The following is a 25,012-nucleotide window of genomic DNA, read 5'->3' as shown; positions in this document are numbered from 1 at the left end:
TGAAGAAAATTTAGTCCATTTCTTTTCTCTGAGAAGGAACATAATTAAAAGAGCAAGAACGCAAGCGACGATAAAAGATTAAGTTGTACGGGACCGGCAAGCGTAATTACGCGAGATAATTCTTTATATTATATCAATTACGCAAGATTAAATCGTATTTTCGAAAGACTTTGGCTCAGTTTTTAGTTACATCTCGATTTACATAAATCACACGAGACACAAGTAGCAAACACAGTTAGTTTCGAACGAATCGCGCGTGTTTGTGCACGTTTATTACTATTTCTCGTAGAGCGGTACGTAAACTTACTGGAACTCGATCGTAATGTTCCGGGATTCAGCCAATGAATTTCTCAAACAGATAAAAACTCAACAAACTTCGAACGTGAGAGCTTTATTTCATTAAACGCGACAACCTATTAATTTTGTAAAATGACTCTCTTATATAACAAACGACAGCGAGTCGTTACATGTGTCATTATATTAATAGCGGGATTTACGGCCGTTTATGCATTTTCAACCGTACTTGTTTTTCTATTTTCTTTTTGACGCGTGTGCCAGTGATCGTGTCATTTCAATATTACGTCTGCACTGTAATTGGCTGAACGTTCATTCAGTCAAAGTGACAATTGAAAGCGCTGTGTGCATAAGTAATTGAAAATATTCCAATCATCGCGAGCTCGCCATACGTCGACCGGTATAATCCTGGCCGTACTTTTTTTCGCCAATTCAATTATCCGTGTAATTAGAGGGTACGGTTGAAACGCGACAAAAATTCCGCAAATACGCGACACCATGAGATCCATCTCGCCCACGGATCTCGCCACACATATGACCTGTCATTTAAGTTACACGTTTTAAAACAAAAAAAGAGAGAGAGAGATACCACAGATACATATTTACAGCGTTGCATATGACATGAAGAAGCGAAATACGTGAAATAGTATCAGGAAAGAGAAGAGGGAATGATGAGAAACAAATACTAATATTCGTTTTATTTCCGCATTCTTGCTTACTCACTTTTTATCTATATTTTAAATAATATACGTGGAACGCGACATATTTATTATCCCCTCTCTTTCTTTCATTTTCTTTTCAATTTATATTAATATTCTAGAATATTTTTATTGACCTAAATAGTGTGGGCGCTTGCGGAGAACATTTCATGTTTTCATCGAGGTAAATTGCTTTTCCGTTATTATTCGTTATTAGGAAAACTTATTCCGTCACTTGTGAATATGCAATGAATTGAAATGTCATCTGTGTATGAATCAACGATGGTAAGACAGAGCCTTTTTAAATTTTTAGAAATTATTACAGCAGTTTCACGCATGGAAATCCAGATATGAGACATTAATTCTCTCATTACGTTGTATTGTCAACAACAAATGCAAAAACGCATTCGGAACTTTAAGTTAATATTAAATGTCCGGTGAGTAAAATTGCGCTTATATAGCAACGCGATGAGAAGCCAAATTGTCGGCTCTATTGTTTCTATTAGATAATGTGATAATGGATCAATAAAAACGTGCGTTCCGCTACGGTGGTACGGTGGCGATACAAAATTCGACGGAAATGGAATCAATTGTATAGATAATTTTATCACAATTTATTTTATCAAAACTCATATGCGCGATATATACGGCATATATATGAGTTTTGCGTAAAATTACAACAATTCCTCGAAGGTATGACTCGAAAATATGATGAGTATTTGTTTAACGTTAAATGAATACACAATCTCGTCTAATCTAGTCCTAAAATAGATCGCAGCATTTATATGATTACAGTATACACCTATATTCCATTATACGAGTGCGTTCCATCGGAATTGCAGAGCCATTAAAAGCTGTGCTATTTCATAAAACAATGAATCGTTATGAAACGCATGTGTCGCGCGTAATTACCGTCTGGTTCGCATGCAACGTTTTTATTCCGTCGGAGTTCACCGTCAAATTTTATTGCAACTGAATTTCAGTCGGCATACAGAGAACGGTAGTCCTTATGCCACGGTTGTAACATCAATTTGAAAGGTTGTTAATTATTCCAAATCCATTTAATCCAGTTAACGACCCCTCTCGGTATGTAGTATTAAAATACACAAATATAATTTCCCTCAAGAAGTGAGAAAAAGCTCCGTGTTTTTCTCATGTAATAAATCACAAACGCACGCCTTTCCCTCGCACTGCTATATTGAGTTATGGTCGGCATTTTTTCCCAATCACGTGAGCGTTTGAAGACGATATTTCGCATGTCACTCCCTATACAGGCGGGTCAATTTTTTGGAAAATGTGACTTACCAACGTTGGTAATACATCGGTTTCCTGAATGCCAATTTGTCAGCATTTCGAAACGTTAATGTATAAATTAAAAAATAAGGATGTATATGAACTTTGACTATACAGATGACTTCGATAAATCTTCTATACAACTTCGATTACACAAGAAATTTCGGAAATATTTTAAATAGCGTTGAGTTCGAATGATAAACTGTGAGCAATTATTTTGCTGTAATAGGCACGTTAAGAAATATCTTATTTATCTCAAGGTACAATAAAAATAGTTTTTATTGCTCACAGACAGATACAAAATAACTCTTTGGTAGATAAAAATTATTGACTGAGAGATTGATATATCCCACAGGGGTTGGAAAGCGAATAAAACGCACACGTTCAATCGACAAACTCGAGATTGAATTCCGACGTAAAATTGAGTGGCAGGCAGCAGGAGAAAAGTCACATAGGTATGATTTTAATGCATATAAATGGGATTGTCGTAAGCAATCAAACAACTCGTTACAAAATCAGTATTGTATAACGAATGGCCGTTGTGTAGTCTAAAGGTTAACACTTTCACTGCCGAATTAGCAATTTATCGTCTTCGATTGCGAACGCCAACAAAAAAGAAATCGAAGACGTCGATAGCCATTTTATTTGTATGCGCGTTCTAAGTACCGGTATATTTATAGCATCACAAAATTACATTTATATTCTCATCAACTATCTTCTAAAGCTACTGAAATATAAACGGTGTATTTAAAACGTCAAATTAGGATTGAAAAAATATATGTACATATACGGTCAAAATAGTAGATAATAGATAGTAAAAACGATAAGTAAATATAATTTTTCTGTGAAAATTCGTAATTTTCGATATTTAAATCTGCAGTTTGATGAGCAAATACAGCGCTCCGGATTGTCTCTATATCAATGGTAGCAGTATGCTTCAGTCGATATCGCCTAAAGTGCAAAATTGGAAAAACTTTCTCCAAAAAATACATCGACACTTAACTGTCGATAAATTGATCGGGTATGACATGGAATTATGTCACATATTACGCAAACTAACGGCAATGTTTCGATTGAGAAAGTAGAAAGATAAAAATCTTTATAAATTCTATAAATCCCACGCCCATACACGTGCGTAAAATTTTACACATTTACTCGCTCCAATGCGACGCTGAGAGAGACATTTTGGTCTCAAGACGACGCGAGATCGTCTCCAGAGAGGGAGCCCTCTTTTTCTCTTTGCACACTCTTTCTCGGGGAGGATACGCTTCCTGCAAACGATATTGCGTATATTGTCGGCTCCCGCTTCCGGTAGAGACTTTCGCGGCTTTCGATGGTGAAAAGCCCATCGGCGGCACGGGAACCATCGGCGGTGGACCCCGAGTTTGGTCGACGGGCCGCGATAGGTCGGCGTCTGGAGTACGCGCTCTGGGCTGCCGGCGTCGCGAGGCGAGTGCCGCGAGACGGCCGGCCAGTATCGTGGAGGCGCGCGACCCGTTGCGACCGTCCAACCCTTATAATTCCGTCGCGCACAGAGCACTCCTGCACGTACGCATATGTCGTAAACGCGTGAACGCGAGGGATACTATCGAGGATCGGCGTTCCCCAACCCATCCCCCCGGTCCTGGGGTTTAATTCCCGGTGAGTTTTCAATTATTTTCAAGTGCGTGCACTTGCGGCGTGAAGCAGAGACGCGCTTTCGATTTGAAAGAAGAGAGGGAGGGAGAGAAGGAGAAGGGGAGGAAGTGCAAAGTGGAGAACGGTAACCAAGATTAACCGCAGCGCGCTGGAAAATCTCACCCCCCTCGCCGTCTTAAGTTAGCGTCCATTAGCGACGACGCCGACGGGAGTACTTTAGTTTTGGCAGCCTTTATCGTTTCGCGGAGATCGAGAGTACCCATCGAGTGCCCTCGCTCGCGTACCATCGACACGAGGGCTGCATTTAATGGTGCAGTAAGAACAGCGCTGGAGAAAACGACAGCCTTTAACAGTGATAAGTTTTACGTTGATCCACCCTGACGGTGTTCTAATGATGAAAATATTAAAATTCCACCCTAATGACGAAAAGATATAAAAGATATAAGAACCCGCAATAAATGTCTCCCTGATATACTTTGCGCGCAAACTTTTTACTTACGGGCCTCTCGGCGGGGCACATTCGCAAGTCACGCGAAAAATAGCGGTCGTTCAAGGAATAAAAAGTATCGTTTGTCTTCATTATTTTTTTCGACAACAACTTCGAAAGTCAGTAATTGCTATTACGATAATTTGCTCTTTGTCGAAAATCTATGGAAAATTTAATCGCCTCATTAAATTAAGTTGAAAAGCTTATAAAGCGAGCAAAAACGACTGTTCGCGGAGTCAGATAAAATTTTTAACCCGCGTATTATGCGGAAACAAAAGTTTTAGGACCATCCAGTTTTATTTTCAAGGGGATGAAGATGCAGAGTGAAGGAAAAATTAATACGCGAAATTAAATTAGAGTCGAATTCTCGAAACAATCCGTTTCCCGATTTCGGAAACTTTGTTTTAACTTAATTACTTGCAAACGGCGTCTCGTACTTTATGTAATTTTACAAGTAAAATACTTTTGTACAATTAACAAACGCCGCACGTTTTAGGCAAAAAACCGAGGACTGTTAATGTCACATTAGCACGTCGAGAACTTTTTAATGCGTCATCGCGCGCAGTTATCAACACCGGAACTTGGTGAATTTTAATTCAAACTAGCGGCAAACTGCTATTAGGAAAATGCACCGTCGGAATTTTAATTTCTCGACAGTAATTTTGATAGTAACGCAGACAAACCTGATGGCTTCTTGTTTATATACATACTTCATAACTTATCAAACTGGAGTTCGCGCTGATGTAAGTTTCGCGCGTTTACATTATCCGTAAGCGTAGTAATACAACATCCTGTCGCTTTATCGCATAATGTGACCTTTGATTAACGGGAATGAATACGATAAGCCTTCCTATCCGCGCGCGTGCACGCGAAACCGGGCTGCTGAAAATCACGCGATCGAGAAAATCGCGATGCGCGCCGACACTATTTAATGAAAATCGACGGAGCGTGACGGGGTGCGAATTTTCGGAGCGCAATGCAGTCGCGCGCGCGAGCCGGTAATTATGCAATTTACGATCGGCAGTCAAGCGCATGCGTTACAAGTATTTAATAATGCCTTCGATTTGGGGCGGATGACGTTTAATAGTCGCCGAACTATATATATTACGCCTCTATAAATCGCCAACTCCCAATTGTCCGCGCTAATTAATTAAAAAACGTATCGTGCGTCGCGCGGTATGTACGATGTCTAAAATTAAAATCGGCTTTCATTGTCGTAATGACATTGCTGTAATGACAGCTATCGATTTTTTATTAAGAGAATATTAAAAAAAAAAAAAAGAAACAGAGAGACTCTTCATACGTGCGGCAGATGATATTGATCGTGGATAGGCTTTATTTGCAGCAACGTGATGTTTAACGGCGTCAATAGCGCCAAAATGAAAAAATAAATAAATGGGAGTGCGCCATGGCATTCAACATTTCGTAACGGACTTTTAAAATCGTGTAATGAGCTCTGAAAGAGTATGAACGGTGCTCGCGGACATATGTTATCGATTGCACGAAAAGGCTCTTTTTGAAATTAGTATCCTCCAGATTAGATACCCACGTATCGCGCTATTGCATCCCCTTAAATTGCTTTGATATTCAGTCGCAAAAACTTCATCGCAGCGGATGCGTTCTAGAAACGGAGCATCAGTATGCATAACTTTTACTGCATGAATAAATGCGGCGCGGAGTGAAATACCGTATCGCGAACGCGATATCGTATTTAATTACGTGGTATGGTACGTAATTTTCTGTAAAGATAATGACATTAACAATTTGCGCCATGCAAATACTAAATTGCTCCATCAAAAAAATGTGCTGCATTACGTTTTGCATATCAGGCGGTTACATTTTATGTTTTTAAAAGTGCCAGCTGTTTCAGTAACATTATTGTCTGCGTTACCATGTTTCTCAAGTTTTGTTTAGTGCTCTTTCTAAATGGAATATATAATGTGCCTCGTTTTTTTCTTTTTACATCGGAAAATCTCCTCGTCGCTATAATGACGCGACTTTATGTCATCGAGGCGTTTCGCCGAAGAAACCGTAACACAATCATGTTTGAAGAGTACAAAATCTTGTTACGAGGACTATAAAATATAAAAAAGACGTGACTGCTTCAAGAAAAAGAGGAGAATTACATTCTGTAAAACGCGACATTTATATTAAGTAGGGCTTTACTCTCTCCGTGTTCCGCGGAATATTCTGAATTTTTCATGAACAACGTCCGATCTCTAGCCGCTCTAATGTTAATACAACTGATTTCGCGGGAGATCATGCTGTATCCGTCGGAAAGATATAGCTATAAATTCTGGAAGACTTTTATAAATATGTGTTCAAGCTCCGCTATAAATACGGATAGCCGCGTGTTCTTCGCACAGTTCTTACACCGCTATCACATAACCGCTCTTGCAAGACTACACGTAAACAACAAAGATATATACACTCTCAGATATTCGATATCGAACTAACCTTCAGTCAGTTAGATTGCTAAATCTCATCAAACGTCTTAACGAAGCATTGAAATTGATTCATCTCTGATTAGAATATTAGTGGGAATCTGGAGGGCACTGATTAGACAAATTAATCTCTTGAGAGACATTATATATACGAGAAGCTTAGAAGATATTAAATTATGAAATACGGATCGATATTACGAAATTAGCGTATTGATGCAAACCACACGTGTTACATTACTGCGTCCTATTAATTTCGCACATAGCTCAGGTGTCACGCGTGCATAAATTTTTGCCCAGCAATTTACCCGGTCGATGGTTGCTTCAGGCACCTATACGTATCCGTCGACAACGCCCATAGTAAGACGATCATTATAGTTCCTCGCTATACGGTGTAGTTTAATGTCGCAAGATCGTCCGATGCATGCATCGGCACGAGCGCGCGAAACCAGAAAAGAGGATGAGGACGGGAACGTGACGCGATTAAGCGCGCTGACCGGGTGTAGAGGAAACGATCGCCGCTAATATCCGCGGCGAGATGCCCCTCGTTCGTAGATTATAATTCTTGCGGGCCAGCTTTCAGGCACGCGCGCGGCCCGCAAATTCAGGGGGGCACGTGTCGGGGGCCCGAATGAACGCGTATACCTGCTGACGGGGCGGGTATTCGAAAGAGACCGATGAAATTTCGCGTTCGACAATCAACCGCGACGGGCAATGATTGGCATGAGCCCGACCGTTTGCCGACGTTGACGAGCAGCAGCTCGCCGATACGACGTCTCGTTGAACTGAGAAAAAAGAGACATGTTCGACGAGATCAACGCGACATCCTCCTCCTCGTCGGATTGTGAAATTGCAGCTGCGCTGTTATGCGATCAAACGCATCTACGCACGTCGATCATGAATTATGCGGCGTGTACGGCGATTCAAAGGGATTTCAGGCTGGATAGACTGGTTCCAGCGATTGACACGGTTAAATCTGAAATCCGATTTCGAGCCAATTTTATTAAATTATAGAAAGACCATTGTCTGTCGCGTGCGTGAGCGGGTAAGACCGCGAAATCTTGTTAATCTACTTAAATAAAGTTGTGAAAGTTCAAATCCTGGTCACGACACGGGTATGAAAATAAATGTTTCAAACTGCCTCGTTCTAGAAACGCATAATGCTCGCGTTATAACTTAAAAATTCATTTAGAACTCGAAACTGAATTGCTGGAAAGTTGCCTACGTCGTAATACTGTTTCATGAAACTTCAAATTTCGCAGTCGGTTGACTTAATAAAAATATGGCGTCCTGTAAAACAATTAAACTCGAGCTTTACGCTCTCGTTTTATGCACGATTTACGACTAAGGAACGGCGGAAGTTTTGGAAGTTAATACAACGCAGTTTGCTCCTAAGGCAAAGAAATGACACGGGGCATTGTGCACATCTGCGAGTGCATGAGCTCTTTCCTGCATTTTATTCACGCTAAACTTCCTGCGCTTAAATCTCGCAAAGTCTCCTTTTCTTCGAACGGACGGACAGATCGTTTTATACGAGAGCTATTAAAGATAAAAGGGATGTAAACACTGTAATTGGGCTCGCCGTGAAATAAAACGGAGGGAAAACGTTGAGTTAGGATGAACTTAGGACGAAACAAGCAATTCTAGAGGGGCACATATGTGAGGACTTATTGCCCTCCCTAACGTCGCGTATAAGCGTAAAGCTAAATGCGCAGTAATCATCAAGCATTCAGGACACGGAAGAAACACCGAAGGCAAACGCGAAAGCAAATATAGTATCGCTAACATTACCTGCTTGCGCAAGAAAATTCGCGAGAATGGAATAGCCAAGTATAGTTATTTAGGGAATGTTACGCAGAAAGTTGAGGATTCCTGAGATAACACGAATTTCCTGAGGCAATTAGTATACGCCAACGCATTCTCTTGGTATCCGACTACAAAAATTAGAGCAATTGTTCCGGAGATATAACGGGCGCTAATAAATACCGGCAGCCACAATAAAATGTATGAACCTTATCGAAGTGCGAGTGGAAATATTGCTGCGTCTGTATTTCTAAAGAAGCATTCTCCCTTTCTCCCCCCTCTCTCCCTCTTTCTCCGTTCCACACGTCAATCCCTATCGCCGCTGAACAATTTAATAAGCACGATAAATGAAACGTGAGGAAATTCAATACCCGATATCAAACAGTAGAGTCAGATTACTTGAGATGTGGTCCGCGATTAAATCGAGCACTGCAGTCCGCTTGGTCCCGAAGTATATTCAGGCTACGTGTGGCGAGCGATATTAAAACGTGATTATCCAATCGCAAATTCACCGTGACATATGCGGCGGGGGAGACTGTCGATAAATCCGCGAAGCAAAGTCTCGGTTATGGTGAATCTACGGATTTTGCATTAACCGGATGAATTATAGTTCCATTCGTTATCGGTTGCCTGACCCGCCGCGGATTCACTTGGGCTCAGATGTTTCTATATGTATTCAACATTACGCCTCGGGTCTTTAACCAAATGCGCAATAGGTACCGAATATTCTACCCGTCACGTGCGCTTTTACAGATTTCCCACAGGAAATTGTAAAAAATAAAAATAATAATCTTCGTTGTAATTGTTTTATATTAATTTTTGACGTGTGTAATATATATAGAATGATTAACGGTGCAACATCCATTGACAATTACCTCTTCTAACAATACGCCAACTCGAACGTGACTGCAATGACGTTACCGTAACGGAAAATGTAAATTTTGCATGATTTGTGGCGCGGGTTACATACACGTGCGCGCGCGCGGCAACGGAATTCAATCTTCAAACTGCATAAATAATCGAGGTACGTCGAACACAGCGAGAAACATCGAACACAGCTAGGAACAGAACAAAGTTGGAAAAGAAGCAGGGCGAAAGGTAGAAGAGGGATCGCTCGCAAAGTGCACACAAAGCGCATAAAAAGGAGCAGCAGCCCTATCGGTATCGAGTCGACGGCGGTAATAAAAAGCGCGTCTCGCGTATAGAGCGAGAGATGCCGAGAACGGCGAGGAATTCTCCCCGGTGCTTTTGTATCGAGAAGAATTTTCTTTGTCGCGGCCTTTGACTCTCATTGATACGACGAGAATCCCCGACACAGGAGAATCGCAAGCCGCATCTGGTCGATCATAAAGGTTCCACTCTGTCGCGTGTCTTCGAAAGCTAACACGTGCGACACCCTTACAACGTCGGCGAATAAAGAGAAATGGTGTATTAATTCCTTAGCATTTTCGTGCTAACGTTGACTTAGTGTCTTGCATGACATGATTAATTGCGGAGGTTCACGGCCGGATGGGGTTGATTGATACAGCTATAGGGCATCCGCTTTAATTTAACGATCCTTTGATGAATTCACCTCTCGCTCGGCAAAAATTTTCGATTATACTGCCATATTTACTCGATGGATGGCCTAAAAATCTTCAGCTAATTGATTGTTCGTCAGTCAGCGACAAGACAAACAGCCTGTTATTATAATTGTTCATTTCCCATACAATTATTGCAATCCGCGGAATGATTGATTAAGGTTTTACCGTGTAACAGAAGACAATAGATATTTGAGGGATTTCGATGTGGAACAAGTGTATACGTTTAGGTGACGTTAACATTAATTCCCGGGCGTTCATATTTTAATATCATCTTAAAAGAGACAAGGGGTTTTTTTTTTAGAAAGAAGATCTAATTTTCCATATAAAATTTTATCATAAATTTTTCATCATAAATGTCCGGACTACGCTTTAAAACCGACCGCTTTGTGAATTTAAAATTAGAAGTAATTAAGAGATCTCTTATATTGCCGTACGAAGAAAATTATTACAGTCCTCAACGAGCGTGGAATTTTATGTGCTTAGAGTTTCGCGGTTTTTTCCCTCGTGACGCGCAAAAAGGCGAGTTACTTTTCCATCCAGATTCTCTTTCAAAATTTATATCGAGTGGTGGCTCACCACGTCGCGGCGCAAAATATTAAACAGCACACTTTTCCCCAAGCGGAAGACGTGAATTTAATTCAGCGATATATAGTTGCTGAAACTTGGCGGAGATTCGGAGTTTAACGCGCATCACGCGTGACCGCGGGGGAATGGGCGAGGGTTGCGGTCCTCTCCTGATTTCTGGTTAGCAGCGACGGCAGATCGGCGATTAAACGCGAACGACATCGTCAAATTTAATGCGGCCGTTTCGCATTCGACAACAGCTCGCGTCGTACGCGTCGCGCGCGGATCAGTATGCGCGTCCATAAATCCTAAAGACGGACCTGCACCGGCGGTGAAATATGCAGTAAACAGCATTAAATGGCGAAGAGTATGACGGCCCCTGTCTTTTCGGTGACATGGTCAAGAGAAGCAAATCATCGAAAGCATGCTATGGGGCGTATACCTTGGTCAGAGGGTTGATAAAGATGAGTATATATGTGTGTGTGTGTGTGTGTGGGTGAGTGGAAGTACGGAAGTTTGACGAAGGTCGGGGCGATGGCTGGTAATAAATCTTATTATCTGAGCGAATCCAGGCTAATATATCGTGCAGTTCGTGTGCTGCGGATTTCGCTCGAGGCGCAAGGTATATATTTACGTTAGGGACAGGTACATATTTATGAGTGTGTTAGCTATCTGAGCTAACATATCGCGGGTGATACAGGAATATGATACACAATTGGCTTTAAATTAGGGTAACCATCAGCATTTAACGCCAAGTCAGTTAGTCATAGATGAAGTAACATGTTATTTGGCTCGTTGTTATTTCCCATACATGTTAATTGGATAATTTATCGATGTACACGTAATTTCGGTGCGTAATGATATATATATTTCCTGAAAATTTGAAACTGGATAGTACAAATACGTCAGGTTTGAGTTTCGCTGATATTTTACAAAATATTATTATTATTACAGAATATTTCGGATATTAATTAATAAAAACTTGGTGGTCTGAGGCGCTGTTCAGAAATTTAAGAGAATTAAAGATTATGAGAAAAATTAATAATCTAAGTAATTAGAAATAAATGAATATTTATATTTTATAAATAAATATTATGCTTTTACATTTAAAAGAAAGTTCACGATTCAAAATTTATAGTATCCATTCATAATGAATAAAAATTGTTTAATCAAAATGTAAGAATAAAAAAATTCAGATTAAATAAAATTATTAGAGATAGAAATAATTTTCTGTTTTAATAATACAGACAATTCGCTTGCATTTTCATTTAAATATTTTTACATAAAGCAATTCTTTTCATCATTTTGTATGTAAAAGTATAAAAATAAGATTATCAAAAAGTGAATGTTTTGTGATAGTCATATCCAAGATATTTTATTGTGTTCTGACATAAATTATGAAATATCTCGTAAAAGATTCACTTTTCGATTAATCTTATTTTTCAACTCGTATTGATTTTTTACTTGTTCTTTGGTGTGTATTATTTGCTCTCTAAATTCCGAACCCTTTTCTTCAATCATGTTTGTTTAGCACACAATTTCAAGCGGTTCAGTTTAAATTAAAATCCGAGCATTCGATGAACCCGATCTCAAAAAATCTTTAATAAATGACACTATCGCCAAGCTCTCTTAACGCCCGCGTCCACTGAAGTAGCAGTTTGGCGAAAATAAATTTCACTATACTCGTGAGAATAACGCTTCTGACTCGTCACCGACTTATCGGTATAAAACACAGATTTACGATACTTCTGAGACTATATTTCTGCAGAACATTTGCCGTGTGTATGCCCATACATATATGTACGTGTGCTAGCTTGAAAATGAAGAGTCAGATAGCACGTATCAGCGAAACCAGTCTTCGTTATTACACTAAACACACCCTCCCCTAAAAGAGAAGGACACCGTTTTCCTCTGCGTGTGCATTTTTCTCGTAGTCGCCTAAGATTAAATTGTCTCTCTTGATAATCGAAAATTGATGAATATTTACCTTAAAAAAAGCAATATAGATACGTAAATGCAAGTAATTAATTAAATAATTAATTACGCGCGTAATTAATTCCGACGGTTATGTAATTAACGATCATATATCACCGCTAAGGCATAAAAAATTCTAATTGTGAGCGACGTACATATACATGCACACATATGTATATGCTATATATGCGCGTAAGTGTTCATTTCTTGCACGTGGAGCACGTAAATTCGCCGTGACTCGAACGGTTTCGTGGTTGCGCGGCTTCGCGTGTAAAATTATCAAGGACTTTAATGTCATAAATGAATTTCACTAACTTGGCGCGTTTCGAGTAAACCGGCCGCGCCCTTAACCCTCCGCAACTATTTACTTTTGCCACACCAAACTTTCTGGTGATATAAACGGATAACAACGAGTGCGCACTTGGCCATCAAAGCACTTAATCGGCCGGTTAATCCTACTTTTGTAAATTGAATAAACTAATGGACGTTGGCGGGTCAGGCAAATATTATCGAGGTGAGATAACCGCGGTGTAATGAATTTCTGTGAACTTAGCTTTAACGCGTGATCGTCCCCATTAGAAAAATCGTAGAGCCACCCCCGCTTAATTAGAACCGCTAATGGACCGCGCTTGCATATTAATCGCGCTTCAATAATCAAATTGCGCGCGAATATCCGCCGCTAGGTGCACTTTTGTGCGATATATGTTCATTTAGTCAAAAATGTATTAACAATGTACCATGCGAGTTATATGACTCGATACACCGCAACAGAATGACAAATAGTCACAGCGATGTGAACGGCTAGAAATGAAATGTTCTGCGTCTAGTATCACTCAGAGAAATTTAGTGACAACAAACATTTGATTTGCTGCGAGAGCAAACTTTTTGCTATTGCAACAAAAGGTTTGCTACTATTGCTAAATTAATTAGCTCTTACAACAAACCAAGTGTTTGTTGTCACTATAGTGACAAATGATTTGCTAATACAGCAGAAAATTTTTCTCAGGGTATATAAACGGATAAAGTGTATCCATTAAAGTCGAATTCATCCTCATTAATGTCGCATATATATAACACTAGACCGCAAGGTTATTAAAACGACTTAATAAATTAGTATTTTCTATATAAACTTCCTATTTTCCAATCTGTTTTTGCATGTAATGAAATATATACTGTTTCCCGATAAACTAAACATATTTACCGTGTAAAGGTGGTACAAATATTATTCCGTTTTATTTTTGCGCGACCCAATATTCTGATGCCGCAGGCTATCGACATACATAATTAATGCACAGGCATATGCCGCGTGTTAGCGATTCATGAATATCCGTTATTTATAATATTTGTATCGTTGTTCGATACTCCCGACCGTATAAATATGCAGAAGTAAGTTAACATTCTCTGTACGAATTTCCAAGAGTTCCGAAATGTGTTTGGCGTAGTGACAAAAGTTCATAAGTGTCATTCTACGATTATGGGGAAAATATATCTTGGAAATGTCATGGGTCATCATTACGCGTTGTTTTAACAGTTTGACGAACTTAGATAAGAGATAATGAATGTCGTAATATTGTTGCTACTATCACTACTATGTTGTGGTTTATTAGATATAGCTTTCTTTTTCCGAGATATTATCCCGTTAAGTGAAAAATTCGTATTCCGATGGGAGACTTTTCGCAGATGGGAAGAAAGTGTTTTCGTGTTTGCCGAAATTTATGTTGGGTTGATCCTTCAAGCACGTCTCTGAAGTTTATAAAAGGAATTTTTACTCATGCTGTACACGGTCGCGACGTTATTTGTCGCGACGTTATTTGTCGCGACGTTATGCAAACCTTATACATATGCGAACGGTACAAATTTCGTCGTACATTGAATTTGTACCAGACTTTTCGTCGTATGGTTTTGCGCGTAAAAGTTGCTCGTTTCCGGGAGGACAAACGAAGATTGCGAAGTACGAAGTTGACATTTTCCGGCACATCTCTCATACAACGGAGGATTTATTATTCTTCCCGCAAGGACACTTGTCTCTTACGCGTATCCATCTATTTCTCTCCTCGGCAAATAAAATCGAACTTGAATCGATAACTTATGCTCAAGTGACTCACGACTCACGCCGTATATATACGAACAAGTTTTGCAAGATAAAATCTACTGACCGAAACAGAGATTCGTCTCCTTTCAGAACGGAAAGGTAACTTCGCGCAACATTCATGACTATCGCTCTTACGATAGAAATTCAATTAGTATAGCGTGTCCTTACCAAGACGCGTATCTTGTTAAAATGTCGAACATCAACGACATCTCGTTAGAAATGGCTACGGTAGCTACTTCAGTGTGAAAATTACATCGCGAAAGCATCTGACTCAGTTTCCTTTTGTGGTTTTGTCTCTGCAGTCATCGGGAATTCAACTCTCATAATTTTATATTGCAATCTAGCTGCGAGCGAAGTGGCACAATTACGCATCGGACGACCCCGCCAATTTATATCGTATATAATAAAGCAAAACAAACGCCCCTATTATCGAGGGTAAATTTCAACCTGCTCTCGCGTCCTTTACTTCATTTTTTTACCACGGCCACTGGCGGGCGCAATAAAAACCTCCGTTGCTTGAATTTCGTGTGTTAATTATTTCCAGGCCCGTCGAAATAATAATAAACGTCGTTAACATTTACATTAGCGTCTGCTAATAGCGCGCGACGGCGTTTCATTAAATTAATTATAATCATTTTCGCTTAGTTGCCGTTCCTTTTCAGTTCCGTCCCGGAGCATCGGAATTCCGCCCGAAATAAACGCTTTATAGCTTACGCAACATGATCCCGTAAATTCGAAGTTGCAGCGAAAAACTCGCGCAATCGTGTTTGACCGTGAAAATAAGCACTGTTAAAGGGTGAAATTTAAACCAATACCTTGAGTTAGATAACATTTTGTTATTTTTAACTATTGATGTGTGTCAAAATTTATCATTTTAAACAAAATAATATTATTTTAACTCCATTGGTTTAGTCAAATTAACATTGTTTTAGTTAAATTAACTACGTATTGAGTAGAGTCCCCTAATCAGAGTCTGGCTAACTTGTAGTTTTGGCAAAATTCTGCGAGATAGAAAGAAATATACACCTCTGCGAAATTGGACAACTTCAACGTATTCGAATTTTCATTAATTGGTATCGATTTGTGTTGTCCGGTCAATTTCACAGAGGTGTATATTTCTTTCTCTCTTGTAGAATTTTGCCAGAACTGCAAATTGGCCAGACTCTGATTAAAGAGACTCTAGTATTGAATGGGAGAGAGCAATGGCGAATGTGGCGATATTAGGAATGGTTACAAATTACTCAAATCGAGTATAATTTGACCCTATGAATTTAACAGTGTGTACGCAAACACGGCTTTCTCCCCAATGACTGACCTTTTCAGAATATGGCGAGGAATACATTTTTTATATACGGAGGTAAAAATAACCCTCCCTCGCATAAAAACAGTTCGATACACAATTCGTTTTTCGATCTGCCGATGTCTCGATTGAATAACCTAGCCCGCACGGGACGGCGAAGAAATGTTTAAACATACATGTAAATCCAACCATATACGTTTCGACCATCCGTTATATCGAAATTTTCAGCGTTCACTCCCGAGGGAGATGCCCCGACATGCGACGTGCAAACGATTCGTATTTTGGAGTATTTCGAGAGCCGTGAAATGCGCTGAGAGAGAACTTACCGTTCGTAAATACGGAATTGTGATACGTGCGCAGTTTAACGTACGTTATCCGGACGACGATTCCAGACGCCGATTGTCTCCGCGCCGACAAATAAAAAGCCGCATTGCCTAATCATCACGCGAGGCGACGAGGAGATCCTTCGTGCATCACGCACAAATTCTCCGCGGTCACGAAAATTACTCTTGACAATCGACCCGATGTGTTAATTGCAGCCTTGAAAACAATTCGCAAGCGCGGCAAATTATTTCCCTCTTCAACATACACCTAGGGCGGTATTCGTAGTCGGATCTTATTTCAAGACCGTCTTAAGTATGTCTTAAGTTGCTAATACGGTCATTTGATTGGCTGGACGGAGTCTCAATACTGCTTTTGACCAGACTTAAAATAATCTTAGATATAAGATCCTATGAATACCGCCCCTAAACTATTAAAGCTGATAATATTCCTTATCTTAAAATAAGAGAGATTCTTCTTGAAGTGCATTGTTAAACGGATAATCGTTTGAGAGAATTTTTCTCGGCTCATTCTTCTTCTCGGCTTATGACACAAAATGCAGATGAGAGACTCACAATCAATCCTCTTCTATAAATAATATAAAAGTATATCTTTTAATAAAATTAATTTTTTTTTAAAGAAATTAAACTAGTGGCGTTAAACACAGGAATATTGCAGATATATATATATATAGATTTCAGGAGGTAACATTGCGAAAATTATTATTTAGGAGAAATCATTTTTTGTTCATCAAGAAATACGTTTCTATTTTTTGCATCGTTTTCCGATTGCGATATCGCTTTGAGCATACGTTTAATAACTACGGTTTCGTCAGAGATAGAACGTAGTTTCTCAGGGGAATTCTCAAAACCGCCGTATCGTGGTGCGCTCGTGAAGACGACGCGCTTTTGTCCAAAAATATACCACTCGTTTCCAGTACTACAGACTTGGACAATCGCGATGACATTTTCTCTCGGAAATTCATTCGGTTGCAGCATCGAAACAGCGAGATTTCTCTAAATAATTTCTCTTTGATAATTACGATCTTAATAATTTTTTATCATTGGCGCGTAATTAATTTTGAAATATTTCAAAAAAAGTATGTTAAATGAGAACATATTCTAAAGATTTTAATTAACATCGTGCAATACGGTTATCTGGTGACTTAATTAAAATTTATTTTGAGTAACTATTATAGCGAATAATTGCGCTTAGGGTAGGCTAGGCGATGATGTAATATGATATAATCTACGTTAATACGAATCGCCTTTCCGCAACAACTTGATTTCATATCTCCCTATAAATTGCACACATGAAATACGGTATACATTTTCGAGAGAAATACGAAACTAAGAAACGATATTGATACGCGAAACTATATCAGCAAATTCATCTACCGACTCGAAATCGCGCAGTTGGCGATTTAACAGATATAATCTCAGCGAAGATAAATAAGAAAAATAATAGTTCCATCGTTTCTCTCCGTGTTTTCCTCTTTTGCGCAGAATTTCTCCCACGTGTACATACAGCGCTCCGTAAGTGCAATGGTAAACGAAATATCTTATATCCCGTAATTACCTCTCTCTTCGGGCGTAATGCGACATGCTGCAACCGAGAGAATACGGCATACAAGTGAATCCGTAATCAGCGTAATGTGTACTCGCCGTAATACTCGGCCGATCGTAATACGACGAAGCCCCGACGTGACTTGCGCCTTGGTTGACGTTGGCCTATGCAAATCGATCGAGAGCCCGGAGAGCAATCCCGAGTCGAATTTATCTCTCCCGAAACAACGAATCGCGCGCCAGTGCCCGAGAATAGCGATCAAAAGCGATAAAACAAATGACGCGGGGGAGAGTATTTCATGGTAACGCGGGAGAGAGGGGAGCGAAAGCGGGGTAAGCCGTATTTGCGCCGGGTAACGTTACGTCGTCAGATTACCGTCATCGGTTAGTTCCCATGCATGCATGCGCGACATTGCGCGAGCAGCGCGCAATGGCAATCCGATGTTCGGCAAGACGGATGGCGGCCCGTTCCCCGGGCTTTTATTTATCGGCATGCGACAGATGAATCCGAATTCGTTTATCAGAGCTCGCCGCATCCACACACGTGCGACTCTGCGACTCGATATGTGCGCAGGGATATACCTCATCCCGCCCGCGTTACGGATGCGCGTGTCGCGCGGGCTTTTTCAACGCGTCCATCCCGCGCGTTTCGCGAAACGCTATCGTTTATACAAAGCTATTCCTGAGTTTGCGACAAACAGAAAAAGAAACCGTTAATAAATCCCGCGCGTTGGTTCCCAAATCAATGCGAAATCTGTTTTTGTGTGTGAAGAGCGAGATAAACGGCGCGCAGATGGTTTTTCCCATCAGCGACGCTGGAATTATTTAGAAACAACATTGCACGAATTTCTCGCTCTCGCGATGGCTATACGTTATTCCGACTGAACAATTGTACTCGCAATCGACTGTATTGTAAAATCGTCGGGATAACAGAACAACATACTTTATTGTAAAGTTTTCCTTTAGCCGCCGCTTTTATTCTAATGGCACGCAGGACGAAAGTGTTTGTCTTCTCGTTTTCTCACCCTGATGTGATCATATGTCAAAGGTGAGCCACGGGAGAGCAGCGAAGGAAGGAAAACATCACTTTAGAACCATTCAACCGATACACAATACGAACGAGACCACAATACGGGGCGCTTCACTGCTCGGATGTTTGGCTATATGTATGTGGATAAAAGAACCATCGTGTGGCCATAAATCATATCTCGTTTCTAAATTGATAGACTTAAAACGGAGGTTAAAGAAACCATTATACATGACCGTACTTTTTATATCGCGAGATAAAGAGATAAAAGTTTAAGATTGAATGTGTACAGAAAGAGAGCGAGGGGAGGAGGAGAGAGAGAGAGAGAGAGAGAGAGAGAGAGAGAGAGAGAGAAGAGAGAGAAGAGAGAGAGGATGAGATAAGGATGATCATAGCGCTTTACGGCGACTCATCGAAGGTGCTTATTAAGGGAATCATCCGCAGCTGGTGTAATTGGATTCTGGGCTCTTTGCGAAGGCGACGAGGACCCGTGAGGGTCTTCCGTACTGTACCTACCGTAAAAGCAAAGAAATAGAAAATTGGCAGTTACCTTGAAATTTCAAGCGGCAGCTTTATGATGTGATATCAGTTAAAATTAAAGACCTTTTATCTGCTTTGTTTGTTGTAATTATTTACGTTAATTTTGCTCGAGCCTTATTCTTCATCGCCAGCATCAGATGTTTGATGATTTTACAAATCCTGACTTAAAAGATTTTGAAACTTACGACTCTCTCTCTCTCTCTTCCTCTCAAATTTTATATAATTTCAAAAATTTTGCTATGTAGTCATAAAGAAAGTTGCAGGAAAAGTGTCGATACCGATTTGTTATATAATACGCGAGAAAAGTGGAAGCGTTCGGCAAATTGCATGCACAATCAATTTATTGTGATTGATAGAAGAACGCGTGTACAACGCTCTTTAAAATCATGTTAAAAGTGAAGTTGACGCAAAATTAAACTATTATTTCAGAACTTATTAGAAAAAGCATCAAAAGCACGGGCATTGTGATGTCAGAATTTCGAATAAACGCGGAATTGCATAACCCCCACACGAACGATATAAATTGTGCCGCCAACTTCGTTCTTGTGTGCGAAGTAAAAAAAGAAACTGCCGCTCTTGTTTGTGCGTGCCGACGTGATGCCTTACGTGTGTACGTAACATATACACGGAAGTTCGAATATAATTTTCAGCATGTTACATGGATCATCCGTAACACACACCGCCGGCCTCGGCGCTCTCGAGGAATTCCAGCGGTATGATAGATGCCCTCCCAGGATATGTTTCTTCCGCGATGACGTTTTCCTCATGGGGCACAAGTGGTGTACACACAAGTCGTGCTTTTTACCGGCGACAAAGAAATCGCGTCCCCTTGAGAGAAACGTGGAATTCAATCAGAAACCGTGTTAGAAAAACGACGATCATTCATCCCCCGCGTGTAATAAATGAGACCGATAGTAGGGGGAGAGGGTAAATATTGAAAATGGACGTGCTACACGCGACGTTCTTAATGATCTTTCTTCCTGAAAAGTAATCGATTCCCGTGACGCCCTTAAGTCCCACGCATATCGCAGTTACACAAATCGCGTCATAAACTTCCGTATGATCGTCATTTATCAAAGTTTCTCTCTCATATTCTAATACGATTTCCATCGAGGACACACGCAGCTGTTTGCAATTCGTTACTCGAGATCGAGGTATCTGAGTGTATAACATCGAGCTTTGGTCGAGACAAATTTCCATGTAAAACGGCATTACTTGGCGGGCTTTTTGCAGGCAAAAAAATATCTCGTGGCCGGTTACATTTCGTTAGAAAATCAATTTTCGCCGGCGGAGGTCGATGTCGGCGTCGGAACTTTGGTGAGTAAAATGAGCCCTACTTTGCGCGTCCAATGTGACTCTTAAATATGTAAAGGTGCATAGGGAGAGAGAAAGAGAAAGAGTGAGAGAGAGAGAGGAAGGGAGCTGTACGTTAAAGTTGGAAATTGCAAGGATGCCATGGGTTGAGTGTTGTTTAGCCGATACTCATAGCAGAATTTTAACGCACCGCTCTTGCCCTCGGGCCCAATGAGTGCCGCCGCATCGGTTTCAGTTAAAAACATGCATTTCCCATCTCGCGCACGATTTCGCTCAAGTGACTCTCCCGCTTTTATCCATTTGAACAATGCACGTCGTCGTATTACGTTGCATACAAGCTGGGCTACTCTACCACTGCGGTTACCGCGTAGCGTACCGCACCCGTCGAGCTCTCTCGTTCGCGAGAGCAATCGAACTGACGCCGTCGTCGCCGGTGCGCGGTGGTGAGTTCCACCCGAGAAAAATGAGCTGGCTGGAGATGTGGCTTTTTACACGCTCTTGGAAGTCATGTCTCTACGAATCTCGCGACCGTAGGTTTCCCACAAATAAATACGTACTTTTTTTATGTGAAAGAGAAAGACGGATAAAGAGAAAGAAGGAGATTAAAGTCCGAAAGCCCAAAAACGAAGGTGAGAATCTCATGAGAATTGTGACAGCCAAGAAGTTTAATGATTTGCAAATATAATCGTAAAGCGCTTAACTGTCGGCGAATTGCATGAATAAATACTCAGACTCGATCTTTTTAAGGAGAAACTTTCGCAAAAGTCTAATGTAAGAACATTGATGTAATAAATGTAAATATATTTTGCTCGAAAAGCGTGACTTTTTACAAACGCAAAGCTCCCCTTTGATAAATCGACGATCAATTTCTCAGAAGTGCCTTCCGAATACGGCAGAAAATCGTACTAAAACCGGAGACGGAAGGGAACCTTTGAGAAGAAAGAGCGAATTGATATCTACACGAAATAAGAAAATAATTTTTCCCGGTGAAACTCTTAAACGAATATTCCTCTACGTTCAAAACTGCAAAATGCAAACTAATAAGTAATAAATGAATTGTTGCGCACTATTATCGCATTAATAATCTTATTTAGATTCATATACATGGAAACACTCCCTCTCAAAAATGTATTTAATATGTAATCAATATGCATAATAAACATGCTAATTATGTTTATGGAAAACACGTTATTATACCTTCACTATATTCGCCGTTACGATAGTGCGTTAGAGTTCGTTTAAATTAATAACATTTCGAATAAATATATATATATATATATATACAATTTTAATATTGCAATGCAATTACTAGACAAACTTCATATCTTCCATCCGCGTAATTTGTGTAGCAAACTGCCATGATTTACGACTGCGATAGCTCTTCAATTATCTATTAATGTAATTATTCAATCGGCATAGATAGCCATCCCGAGAATTAATGACCATTACACAGAAAATTTATTTATATAAATACGATATTTATAGAAGATCTATTTTTTTTATTTTAAATATTTTGTAGAAAATATTACTTTAAATATTTTGTAGTAAAAAGAAATTATACGATTTTTTGAATACAATATAAACATGATATCAGATCTCACGTTTCGCCATTTTCGCGTGTAACAACTTGATTTTCTTCACATTTACATTTTCGATAATGTTATATTTCTCATATAATGTAATATCTTGCGCCCGTGCATGCAAACCCGTGTCGGCTGCAGCGGCGGTGATTCATGATATACGATGTAAGCTGTATGCTCCGAGCGTGTTATTTCCCTCAAGCGATTATCCAATATGCACGTACAGAATTTAATTTGTCAAATAATTATTGACTTCGTTCGTTCCGCGGCGGTATTCTCGCGGCGTGAGAGCCGCGCGGCCGCAAATCTTTCGTCCGACACCGGCGCCGTCGCCGATTTGCGCACTCCCACGGGGGATATGCATGTCGAGATGGTCTCCGTCTGTGTGTAACCACGCGAGCCTTGCTTCGTATGACCGAACGGGAAATTCTTCTATCGGTGGCGAGAGAAAAATTCATGGAATCTCGTTTGAGAAACGTCAAAAGTTCACAAGAACGCCACCGTTCGAAAGAATTCGTGCAAGTTCTCGTGTCTTGACCACAGTGACCCGCAGCAACATGAGCAGAGGTAGGCTGACTGGAACACACCTGCCTAGTCAGCCTACCCCTACTTTTATTTACATAAATCATAAATTATAAAAATATTTTCCATTGCCTTGATATTAAAATAAAGAAATAACTCACCGGCCGATGCGCAACAGCGGAGTTGTAAGTCGTAACCCTGCGTTGATCTCTGTAACATAGAAATATTTTTACATTAAAATAGCGTCCAAGATAAACGATACTTGAAGTAAATAATTATCGCGCCCGTTAAATTTTTAAAACGTTATTTTAACAATTCAAGTAATTTCTTTAAATCGACCGTGACTGGCAATATATAACGTCTTTCCGATATGAACGTTGAAAAACTGTGAGCCAACTTGGTTTGTCGGATTCACACAGCACTTTTTCGGATCAATCATCGAGGCATTACTAATTTCGACCATGGGTTTTGGGTCAGTTGATGTAATTTCTAAGTTAAATAGTTTTAAATTAGTCACGGTCGATTTAAAGAAATTACTTGAATTGTTATTCTATACTGGCGAAAGAAATTTATTATTCTGGTTATTTTAACAAATATCTGATTTTAAAATGCAAGAATTGGCATCAAGAAAAAACGATCGCGGCCGCTGCATATTTCCGCATTAACTTGTTCGTATAATTAATCCGCGAAAAATCGTGCAAGTAATTATTTACGACCGTGCGAATAAAGCCGAAATAAGGTTCTACAATACGTCGCAAATGCACCGTCTCTCCAAAAAGTGCTATTTTCGGTTGCCGATTGCCAGTTGCTGTCGCCATAAAGTTAAAAAGTTCGCCAACTCTCTCTTGACAACCACAACTGACACAAGCGCAACCGGAAATAACACTTTTCCAGCAGCTGCCGTTGTTCGTGACGAAGGACGGAGCATCTGCGACGTATTATTATCTCTTAATCGCACACGCCGGAGATCGAAATCCGGCCGAAATTGCGCCGGAGTTAACCTCGAAAGTGGCGGAATCCGCCACGGGACACGGGACAGCAAAATAATAGACGAATAACAATTACTCACCCCACGATCGCTCCGCCGTCGCCCGATGCCTCCCAGGCCCCCTCCTCCTCTCCTCGATCCTCCTCCGTTGCTGCGTCTCCGGCCTCCTTCGGCGTCGTCGGCGCGCTCACTCGCGACGTTCACACGCGAAAATATCGTCGCTAATGATCGCGCGACACTTCGCACGGCACTCCCGGTATTAATCTCGCGACGCGGCACGTACTTAATTAACACGGCGACGGAAGAATTACGTCGAAGAAGCTACGAACTAAACTATACGATCCGCTCGACGGCCGGCTGTCGCGTCGACCCGTGGAAGGCAGGTATAGAATCTAAGATGGCGGAGACTTTCGTAAATCGCGCGGCGCGCGGCCAACTTCACTCGCCAGGAGCAACCGTCGCGAGCCGGTGCTGCGGCGACGCTACACTTGCTGCTTGTCAGGCGATTTTGGTCAACTGCAATTAAAATAATCGATTTATGAACATTCACATTCGTGTCTATTACTACGTTTACGCGAGCGTTACTTATTCTGTAGTAACTTTCGATAATTCCTTCGCATAAACGGGATTTTCCTTCGCGTAAACGGGATTTTATAGTAACTTACGATAATTTACTCCGCGTAAACGAGTGAATTATCGTAAGTTACTACAGAAGTAACGCTCGCGTAAACGTAGTATATCACTCACAATCGCCAAATATCAAAACATGATTAAATACGATTTACGGGACACTCGATAAATCTTCAGAACTTCGAATATGCGGCCTTCGTGGAATATAACGTTTGACAAACTTCCGGTTAAAATCGCGGTTGCATGTACCCAACCGGCAAGTTTAATCGCGCCGGTGTATTCTGCGTGACAAAGCCAACGCCTCTTGATCCCCCACCCTCTCCCCGACCTCGGATGCCTTATTAAAATCAACAAAGAC

The 25,012-nt window shown here is 40.5% G+C and overlaps 1 protein-coding gene and 1 long non-coding RNA gene across 3 annotated transcripts in view; one reads left to right on the top strand and one right to left on the bottom strand.

The window, feature by feature from the left end:
* The window catches only part of LOC139809211 (uncharacterized), a 169,257-nt gene that overhangs the window by 87,959 nt on the left and 56,286 nt on the right, over positions 1-25,012 (bottom strand). The window contains exons 3-4 of the long non-coding RNA XR_011731054.1: positions 24,106-24,540; positions 23,198-23,246 (exon numbers count right to left, since the gene is read on the bottom strand). This is a non-coding gene — a long non-coding RNA (uncharacterized lncRNA). The remainder of the gene's footprint in view (positions 1-23,197; positions 23,247-24,105; positions 24,541-25,012) is intronic.
* The window catches only part of LOC139809209 (tachykinin-like peptides receptor 99D), a 74,793-nt gene continuing 53,537 nt past the window's right edge, over positions 3,757-25,012 (top strand). For both annotated transcript variants that reach the window (XM_071771949.1, XM_071771948.1), the window contains exon 1: positions 3,757-3,926. The gene's annotated coding sequence lies outside the window, so the exon portion shown is untranslated. The remainder of the gene's footprint in view (positions 3,927-25,012) is intronic.

The sequence above is a fragment of the Temnothorax longispinosus genome, chromosome 2 (assembly GCF_030848805.1).
Source record: "Temnothorax longispinosus isolate EJ_2023e chromosome 2, Tlon_JGU_v1, whole genome shotgun sequence".
NCBI lineage: Eukaryota > Metazoa > Arthropoda > Insecta > Hymenoptera > Formicidae > Temnothorax > Temnothorax longispinosus.
Note: the sequence above shows the minus strand (reverse complement) of the source record. Positions and strands in the feature narration are given on the sequence as shown.